This window comes from Nanorana parkeri, unplaced genomic scaffold (genome assembly GCF_000935625.1).
Source record: "Nanorana parkeri isolate BGI_ZX_2015 unplaced genomic scaffold, ASM93562v1 scaffold321, whole genome shotgun sequence".
NCBI classification, from domain to species: Eukaryota; Metazoa; Chordata; class Amphibia; order Anura; family Dicroglossidae; genus Nanorana; species Nanorana parkeri.
In genome coordinates, this window is record NW_017306589.1 from 443,292 (window position 1) to 450,289 (window position 6,998).

A 6,998-nucleotide genomic window follows, 5' to 3' on the forward strand; every position below is an offset into this window, starting at 1 on the left:
GGGGGGGCAGTGAGGGAGGGAGGGGGCGGTAGACTAATTACAAGTGATTTCGACATCGCCGGGATCACTTGTACAAAACGAGCTTCAGCTTCCCCGCCCTACATTTAGCTCTGCTTGCCTGAAGCAGGGCTAAATGTAGAAAAAAACTACCCTGCCCAGAACTGCATGTAACGGGCGATAGGAATTCCACACCCATGCCGCCCCTCTACTCACTCCCTCCCTCCTTCCCCATGACAGGACCTTCAGTCAGGAAAGTAATTGTATTTTTTTTTGCAACTAAAGGAATTTTGTAGCGGGCCGGTCCTGAAGCCTTTTCATTGACTACATATTTTTGACATGGTTGGTTGGCTCCCACTCTACATGAAGGTTTTCTTTTTTATTTGTTTATTATGTAGGGGTAGCTGTCCTAACTAGGAGAAGAATAGATTGTTTTTCTGTGGAGGGAAAACTATCCATGAGGAGAATTTGGGATTTCATCTAGTTAATTACCTGGCCCAAGTGCTGTCCACATACAATGATAACAATAAGGCTGTTTGGAGAGGATTTGGGTCGGCTACATATAACAACATGTTGTCTGCATATAAACAAATGTATTCTTTGTGGTCTCCAGTTCAAAGGCTGGTGATATCAGGCCTTAATCTTGAGGAGATAAAGGGCAGCCATGTCTTGTTCCAATGGTGAAAGGGAACTAGTCGGATTTCCAGCCAGTAGCAGTTAGTCTGGCCACAAGTTGAGCATAGAACAGTTAGAGCCATTCAGAAAGTTAGGTCCAAACCCAAATTTACTAAGAGCAGGCTATAGAGACTGCCATTGCACTGAGTTGAAGGCCTTGGCAACATTGAGACTAACCATTACCCTTGTCCCAACCCACGTGTGTGCATTTTGAAGAATCTTAAAGACCTGCCTGATATTAAAAGTAGTGTCCCTGTTTAATCAGGATGGATGAGAATGGTTATCCATACAGGGGAGACTGATGACTACAATCAGCTCCCTGTACACTGGGTGATTGGTCACCTCAACCACCCCAGTCAGTAGTTCAATGCAAGCAGCTCTGACATCATTATATCAGTGCTGCCTGAAGTAGGGGGGTTGGCTGTATGCATAGAGGCATGCATATCCCAACACAGTGATGCTGCCAATGGCTGTACAATGGTAATGATAGGGGAGTTCTACTTAACCCACTGCACCACCCACCTTAATTTCCAAGAAACATCCCACACACTGTGTTTGAAAAAAGGGCTCTTGGAAGATGTAGTTCTGCGGGGAGTGCCACAGACATCTGTAAAAGATCATGAGACAGGAGTGAGATTCCAATCCCAAATATCCATATTGATTGACAAACACTCAGCTGATGATCCTAAATCACATTCCCAATCTGTACTACCCAGTCCACACAAAGATTGCCTCTTTTGCATCAACACATCCCTCGGCACGTCCACAGGATGGCCTTTGTGGAGGCCAAAGAGTTTCTCAAAATGTTTATGTCACACACACTCATCCCCAGATATTACCTTGTAAAATGGTGATGATATCCTCACTGTGCTGCACATAGTCTGTGCAAAGAGCAGAGCTACAGGCTGCCTGCAGAAAACAATAGGAGGGGGCGGAGACAAGACCAGTCACCCTGCACAAGGAGAGAGAGCAGTAGTGACCGATCTTTATTACAGGAGGGGGCGGAGACAAGACCAGTCACCCTGCACAAGGAGAGCAGCAGTGAACGGTCTTTATTACAGGAAGCTCCTGCACAGAGGAAAGTGTAAGAGTTGTTTCATGCTGGATTACTGCACAGATCTTGAAGAATTACACAAAGGACACAGAGATTCAAATAAGAATACACTTGGCTTTGTATTTACACAATATTTGTTTAGCCTGAAGCTCAGTTTTAATAGTTTCTAATGATATCTAATGTTGTTTTATCTTTATTTTCTGTTTTCCAAAAAACAAATGTATAAACCAAGGATTCCCAGAGCACTACGGCTCAGTAAAATGGAAAGGATTGCAATAGGATTGTCTCTTTTTAGGCAAGATGAAACCTCCAATGTATCTTAATGAAACCTCAAAGAGAGCCATATAAAGGGGGGGCGGGGAGGGAGAGTGGTGTGTACATTTCCTTTACAGCTATAGAACTCTTCAAACCAACAGGCATTTCATTTCAGTAAGGAAGAAAAAGGAAAAACATTGAAACGCTCTAACTGCAGAAAATGAAGATGCATAATAATAATACAGTAAACTCTCCGATATCCGGCATCCACAGGGATTGGTAGATTCCGGATAAATGTACTTTCTGGTTGCTTGAGAGTTACTATTAAATATAGGTCTAACTAATGCCATACACCATACTATACCCCATACTATACCATACCAATAACATAAACTCTGTATTGAATTCATATTCATATTGAAATGCAGTAATCAAAAACAAATTAAGACAAATAGGCACACAAATGTTTCCAGGATAATACATGCTGCAGCTCAGCAGTGAATACACAGGGGATTGTTTTCTTCTGGTTAGATGAGAGTTCTGTGTAGTTGAATACCAGATACCAGAGAGTGTACTGTATAAAAATTTTAATATTTACCTGAGAAAAAAAAATGTTTACAATGTACCATACTTTTTAATGATTCATTTGACAATAACATCTCATACAGCTTTGTATAAAATCATTTAAACATCTAAACAAGTTACAACAGAAACAACAGACATTGATTGACACTTTGTATAAAAGCTGCAAAAATCTGTATATGAAAATAACCAGAAATCAGAATGAAAAAAGGAAATGTAGCGCCCATCACCTTTTGTGATGTGACCACCATGCATTTAGTGATGTGCCAGGGCTGTAGACAGCCTGGCTGGATTTGTAGAAGCAGGTACATGGTTAATTCCCAGGTGTCTAACCTTGTCTGTACCCCCCTGGGCGGAGTGAGACTCTGTCATATTGGGGGACAGCCAATAGGAGACACTGTAATGTGTGTACAGTACAGCAGCCAACCACTGGGCTTGTTTCAGCCAGTGGTGTCTGCTGGGATAGTGTACATATATGGGTGGGAGCTGCCATGTGCTCTCTCTCTCTCGCCATGGACCAGCCATGGATTAGGGCTAGGTCCTGGTCAGCCTGCCCCCAGGCTAGGCCGAGGCCTGGGGGTGGGAATTGGCTGAGCTGCTGAAGGAGAGGTTTCCTTGGAGGCTTACAGTCAGGAGAATGCCTGAAAGATGGAAGAACCAGGACCAGTGACCTTGAAGTGCCTTGGATTTAGGTCTCGTTCACACCTAGGCGTATTGCATATGCGCGTCTGTCGCGTGTTTTTTTTTTACCGCGATTCGCGATAAACGCGCAACAAAACGGCCCAAAGTAGTACCTGGACCTTTTCAGGCGTGGGCCATTTTGTAGCGTGTTAGGGACGGGCGGAAATACGCCAAGGTGGGAACGAGACCATTGAAAACAATGGGATTTATATTTTTTTGCGTTTTGTAGAGCGTTCGTCGAGCTTAGAACGCGCTACAAAACGTTCAGGTGTGAACGAGGGCTAAGATGGACTTCAGAGCGGGGTCAGTGTTCTTTCATGGATTGTGGAGATGTATTCCCTTGAAGATAAGATCCGGGGAGCCTGGAGCTAAGGAGGCCTGTGCACCTAGACCCTATACAATCTCTCCCACAGAGTATGTTCAATAAACTGTTCAAGTAGCATCATAATACTGAAGTGGACATCAATTTATGGGCTGTTAGTGCTAATGGGTGCGGCTGAAAATCAACCCTTAGGCTGGGCACACACCTTACAACCATCGCAAGACTTCTGTCTTGCGATGGTTGTAAGGTACTTAAAAAAACGTACGATCTGCCTATGTTGCATAGGCAGATCGTACTTGCGATGATCGCAAGCCACGCCCCCTGAGGGGCGGGTTTCCGATGACCGCAATGCCGAACGGGCAGTGTGCGCTTGCGCACACCGGCCCGTGCGGCTGTTATCGTACGGACATGCCACAAACCCGCCGAACATCGTACGATGCTCGGCGGGTTTTCAAACATGTTCGTAAGTTTAAAGTCGTGCGACCTTACAGTAGTAGAGGTCGCACGGCTTCCACACACCTTACGATCATCGTACGATCGCGGGATTTCCCGCGATTATCGTACGATAATCGTAAGGTGTGTGGGGACCCTTAGACTGACTAGATGAGGACCGGGCAATCAGCGGCTCCCTGCGGGGAGTGATCGCTACAGAAATATTTGTCATTATTCTGACAAAACAACAGAAACACCAGAATCACATACAGTGCCTGCATACATGTTACAACACGTCACTAGAGACAAAACACCCAATATATATATATCTGAGCTATAGGTAGACCGTGGCAGTTTCCTTATCTCTCTCATGGACTCCAGAAACAAAATATTCCCGCCTGATTTCCCATCTACGCCAGAGAGTCTCAGGCCTTGTTCACACCAAGCGCGGAGCAGATCCGGACCAGAGCAGGTGCAGACCGGATCAAAACTGCGTCCAATGTATTCCTATGGTATTTTGACCTCCAGTTCACATCGCAGCGTGCGGATCCAGACCGGATGAAAAAACTGCGGCAAGCCCTATTTTACCTGCTCTGGTCTGGAACGCATAAAAAACGCATCTAGAACGCAAAAACGCATCAAAAACGCATGCAAGTGCCTGAAAGCCCATGTTAAACTTAAAAAAAATAAAAAAAATTTTTTTTTTTTTAACCAAAACCGGCCCTAAACGCATCAAAAACGCGGCACAACCCACTGCACTGCGTGTGCAGAATCCTGACCGGATTTCTGCATTTGGTGTGAACAAGGCCTCACTCTTTCTGCTGCACCAGGTGAGGTTCTACTGAATACTCCATAATGTAAAATGAAATTAAATCCCCAATCCTGCCCAACTAATATGGGTCCCAGCTACTGTTAAAAATTCCCTTCATGCCGTCGCCGTTGCCTGTTGCTTTTATTTATGTTTACATCTCTCTCAATGAATGAGTCATTTACCAGGCAGCCGCCGCACAGGCACAGAGTGACCTCGGCCTTCAGTCATTATGAATGCCTGCAGGCCAAGGTTATTCTGCTCCTAGTCCCCCACTGTGGCCTAGCGAATGAATGACTAATAGAGGGCCAGGGGTGAGATGTAAAGATAAACAAATTATTGCTAAACGACACTGTGTCCTGAACAAACTGAAGAGAGAATCTGATTGGTTGCCATGAGCCACTGCTCCAGATTATTTCTGCTCCAGTTTTAAACAATGCTCCTCTCCCCCCCACAGGGCAGTAAAAAAATATATTTCTGAAACCAAACTATTCTATATGGAAAAGGGGGCTGATATACAAATAGGAGCGTCCTATGCGCCTCAGCGCCACCTAGTGGTGGTAGGGCCCTGCAAATACCCTGTTTCCCCGAAAATAAGACCTACCCCGAAAGTAAGACCTAGCACTATTTTGCAAGATTCCTGTAACATAAGACCTACCCCGAAAATAAGACCTAGTTTGGTGGTAGCATGTGAGGGGGAACTTGAAGAGCAGGAGAGATATCAGAAGCAGAGGTATCAGCCTGCAGGTACATACTGTATTAAGGGGATGACAGGGGACTCCCTCTGGCCAGCGCAGTGACAGGGAGCACTCCAGTACCATACTTCACCAACTGCTGTCCCCCCTGAAGGCACTGCTTAATGTAATGGTACTGTACTGTAATGTGTACCGGTAAATGGTACCGTACTTTACCGCGCTGTCCACTGTCTGATGTCCCCACCGCTGCACCGCTGGTACCGCTGTCCCTGATGGCAAAGGAAGCCGGCGCTGTAGAAAGCAAGGCTGCGGAGGGAGCAGAGCCGCATTAGTCGATACTTCCTCTATAGTGGCAGTTACCGTGACAGGCGGAGTGATACCAGATAACTTTGGATTGTTGTACATTTTGTTGCACATTAAAAAAAAAAAAAAAAAAAAATATATTTCTGAAACCAAACTATTCTATATGGAAAAGGGGGCTGATATACAAATAGGAGCGTCCTATGCGCCTCAGCGCCACCTAGTGGTGGTAGGGCCCTGCAAATACCCTGTTTCCCCGAAAATAAGACCTACCCCGAAAGTAAGACCTAGCACTATTTTGCAAGATTCCTGTAACATAAGACCTACCCCGAAAATAAGACCTAGTTTGGTGGTAGCATGTGAGGGGGAACTTGAAGAGCAGGAGAGATATCAGAAGCAGAGGTATCAGCCTGCAGGTACATACTGTATTAAGGGGATGACAGGGGACTCCCTCTGGCCAGCGCAGTGACAGGGAGCACTCCAGTACCATACTTCACCAACTGCTGTCCCCCCTGAAGGCACTGCTTAATGTAATGGTACTGTACTGTAATGTGTACCGGTAAATGGTACCGTACTTTACCGCGCTGTCCACTGTCTGATGTCCCCACCGCTGCACCGCTGGTACCGCTGTCCCTGATGGCAAAGGAAGCCGGCGCTGTAGAAAGCAAGGCTGCGGAGGGAGCAGAGCCGCATTAGTCGATACTTCCTCTATAGTGGCAGTTACCGTGACAGGCGGAGTGATACCAGATAACTTTGGATTGTTGTACATTTTGTTGCACATTAAAAAAAAAAAAAAAATAAGACATCCCCTGAAAATAAGACCTAATGTGCAAAAAATATAAGACATTGTCTTAGTTTCGGGGAAACACGGTAGCTGCACAGGAGATTTGTAAATCAGCCTCAAGGTGTCGATAACCTGTGACAAAGAGAAAGCCAAAAAACATGGCTACCAGCGAGTTCACTTTACATCACAAAAACTTTCACTTTGTTCTTTCTTCAAAAGGGTCGCTGTGTGCAATATATATACTTTCCATATGTTGTCTCCAGACTTCCAGAGTGCTATTATTTACTTATGTTCTGGGCAGACAAAACTTATCTCAAAGCAGATGTTTCATCAATCTATGTGATTGGCCTTTGTATAACACAGTGACTGCCCCCCCCCCCCCCCTCCGCCTTCTTTTCATATTCTTATTTTAT

The 6,998-nt window shown here is 45.3% G+C and overlaps 1 protein-coding gene across 1 annotated transcript in view; it reads right to left on the minus strand.

The window, feature by feature from the left end:
• Window positions 1-6,998, minus strand: part of LOC108788346 (major histocompatibility complex class I-related gene protein-like) — a 15,713-nt gene that overhangs the window by 6,691 nt on the left and 2,024 nt on the right. The window lies entirely within an intron of this gene.